Consider the following 3,587-nt stretch of genomic DNA (forward strand, 5'->3'; position numbering starts at 1 on the left):
CTCTAATTCAACGTTAAGCGTTACCAGTGTATTCATCGTGAAGCGTTATCGGTCGTTTTAATTCAACGTAAAACGTTATTTGTCATCCTAAATTCAGCGTTAAGCGTTAATTAATAATTCTTCGTTACGCCTAATTTTGCCTTTCAAAGTGCAGGAAAATGCGTCATTGAAGGTTTTAAAATACAAAATTTCCCGGGGGAGAATCCCCCGGACCCCCCTACACTGCTCGCGCCTTTGGCGCTCGGTCCCTTCGGCTCTAGCCAGCACTAGTTTTCCGTCTATTACCGGAAGTTTGCGGAGAGTTACAGAATTTTTAACGAATCCGTCAACCTTGACAGACAAAATTAACAAAACTCTTGAGTAAAAATATGAAAACATCAGAAGGACCGACAAATACTCTCAACACCATGATTTGCCTCTCAAAATGTGGGAAACTGCGTTTTTGAAGGCTTTGAATCCTAAATTTCCCGGGTCCCCCTCAGATTGCGAGCGCCTCGGCGCTCCCTCTCAAAATCCATCGGTAAAACTGGGCGCACGGAAAAAAGTCAACCTGGGTAGAGCCCTGGCCGACATCGACTCGGATTCCCCTTTATTTGTGGACGCACTCGGGGACCAGGGCAGGTGGGAAACACAGGGAACACATACCTTTAATGCGTGCTTCACAGATTACATGTAAGGTATACGAAATTTTGTCAGTGATCACCTTTTCTCACAAAGCGAGATACTAAATCCAGTGCAGCTCGAAAAAAAGCCTTTTAATTCGGTCAATTTACCGTTAATCGTTGCCGACCGTCCTGAATTTACCGTTAAGCGTTATCGGCCCTGCTGAATTTAACGTTAACCGTTGCCAGGACCCCCCCATGCAGACCCTCCTTGATATGTAATCGGCAGAAGCATAGAATGCTATAGAAGCATAGAAGAACTAACTTAGTAATCTGCCCCTAGGCCTATTTGAATGGGAAAACTAAGTTCATGCTTTACCTGTCAACAGTCAATAGGCATTAGGACCTTGGTTTAAGATATGAAGTTAGTAGCAAACACATAGCCAATCGTGTCGATGAAAAGAGGTAGTGATAAAAAATGTGATGTATTTGTTCCACACAAAATGATTGTGTTTAGGCTATTCAGCTACAGACAATGTCTGTTAATACATGTAGAAATTTAGCCCAGGTTATTTCTGAGAAGTAGAATCATGTGGCACATTTTGTCACCTGTGTCATAATTTGTTTCCCTTTTTACATACCTCCAGGAGATCTTCAGTAGATACTTCCTCCAAAATCCAGCAGAGATTGTAAGGACAGTCCGGAACAAGGCAAGGCAAAGCAGCTGCTAGAACTCAGCCTCTGAGTACCTGACTACTGCTACAGGCACCATAGGTAAGACTACAGCCCTGCATACTCATTAGTATCACCACACTTTAATATAAAGCTGTGTTCCTGAACAAATTTTAGATACAGGCACACGGGCTCAGGTACAGTACAGGTCCTGAACTGAAGGATGCCGACAGGAGTCTGGACACTGATAATTAGAGCTGTACTGGTACAGTTTGGCACCTAATGGCACAGACTTAATTGAAGATCAACCATTATTTGAACACGAAGGAACATCTGTACATGGATACCTAAAATTTGTGATGATTAATGTGATTGTCTGCATAGTATATACTGTTTGGTTTGCAAATTGTTATTAAGCTAGTCTTGACAGCATAGAATGGACATTTTGTTTTTAAATTGTCTTGATGCAAGATGGTAGTTTTGTTAGTTACGTCATAATCATTATGACATGGTCCTTAGACTATAGCAATAAGGCTTGATGTTTCATGATACTTTGGTTTTGCCATACAGGACCTGACTCACCACAAGGACTCCAAACCAGCACCAAGACATCCAGCATGCAGACACAGACGAGACATCGCTGTATCTTACCCAGAGTGTTTGGCAGCAGTGGAGTCAGAATCAGATGTAGATAGGAATGGGGAGAGGATGACAACACCTTCATTTTTATGTGATGGTTGTAAGAGTAGTAAGGCCTTTATAGGCTTAGCCATAGCAGAATAGGTAGCAAATTGTACAATTATACAATACAGCAGTGAATATTATCTTTTAGTGATGATGATGATGGATGTAGTAGATACATATTACAGGTCAGTTTCCTTGTTACATGTATATTTACGATTCTTTGAATAGTTTGCTAAGCCTGCATGTGGCTATTGTACAGGAGGAATCTGAAGGATGACCTATTTAAAGCTTTATTCAGGGGCGCGCCCCTGTTTAAGGCTTTATTCAGGGGCGCGCCCCTGTTTAAGGCTTTATTCAGGGGCGCGCCCTTGTTTAAGGCTTTATTCAGGGGCGTGCCCTTGTTTAAGGCTTTTTTCAGGGGAGCTGATATATTTAGATTGTGTCTACAGATATTCTGTTTGTTAAATATCTTTCATGATACATGTAAATGCTGAATGTAATTATTTTCATGTTTGTAAGAAAAGATATGTGGTAAAACTATAACTAAAGTATTTGCAATGCAGCATACATGTACCCTTTAGAAAATGTTACTGCCAATGTCTCTCAATGTTTATCCAATAAATATATTTGAGTTCTCCCCAAAACCAAGTTCTTGTGCTTGTAATTAATGGGGTTACACAACGTGATTGCCAGACTATAAAGTTACATATGGGGGGGGGGGTACAGTGCAAAATCATTCTGGTAAAGGCATGGCAAATCTGGTAAATCTAGCGTAAATATGGGTAAATTCGACTAAATGTCACCTGAGGAATACCCGTATGGTAAATCTCGCTAAATGCCCTTGATGTATGTCAGAAATACCGCGTACGGTAAATCTCGCTAAATGTACCTTTACCCGAACCTGGTAAATGTGGGTAAAGAGGATAAACATTACCCGCTTTACCATGCTGGTATACCTGTGGTATAGTTGCACATTTACCGAAGGGTAAATCTCCGGTAAATGTAACCTTTACCGGGCTTTACATCACATTTACCTCTGTGGTAAATCCGACTTTTCGTGCAGTGTGTAAGGCCAAGTCTACCCGTCTGCCACTCAAAGATCATTACCATAGACTAGTCTTGTAGTGCCATGTATAGGAGATACTAGGATATACATGTGTATATAGTTACATACCACAGTACCAATGATTCACTCAGCACACACTCTTACCATGTTTGCAATTAGGCCACAGCATGTAACTTTAATCAATGACATCCTCTGCAGACTGCAAGTAAACTTCGAGTCTTTTTGACAGCTTTAGTTACAAAGGACTTTGCTGCGCTCATCTCACTACCTTATTACATTTTTGTAAATAGGAAACAGGACGTAGGCTGAAATAATAATGATGATAAGTTTATTATTATTACAAATACATGACAGAAGGCTAATTGTAAATACGTATATCATACGAAATGATATACAATGATATGAAGAACTAATTCCTACAGTACACTTTAGTCTTTATACTACAGTATATAAGATATATATCAAGCCAGTTTTGTTGGGTTTTACTTGTTCTTTTGATCGCCGAGCCAGTGAATATACCCACTTCTATAATAATTGTTCTTTGAAATTTTATATGAAAATCA

The 3,587-nt window shown here is 40.1% G+C and overlaps 1 long non-coding RNA gene across 1 annotated transcript in view; it reads left to right on the forward strand.

Annotated features, from left to right (window-relative positions):
• Window positions 1-2,314, forward strand: part of LOC109471666 — a 2,721-nt gene extending 407 nt beyond the window's left edge. Inside the window, exons 2-3 of the long non-coding RNA XR_002140317.1 lie at window positions 1,250-1,376; window positions 1,845-2,314. This is a non-coding gene — a long non-coding RNA (uncharacterized LOC109471666). The remainder of the gene's footprint in view (window positions 1-1,249; window positions 1,377-1,844) is intronic.
• Window positions 2,315-3,587: the final 1,273 nt, after the last annotated feature.

This window comes from Branchiostoma belcheri, unplaced genomic scaffold (assembly GCF_001625305.1).
Source record: "Branchiostoma belcheri isolate BF01 breed outbred unplaced genomic scaffold, Haploidv18h27 scaffold252, whole genome shotgun sequence".
Taxonomy (NCBI): Eukaryota; Metazoa; Chordata; class Leptocardii; order Amphioxiformes; family Branchiostomatidae; genus Branchiostoma; species Branchiostoma belcheri.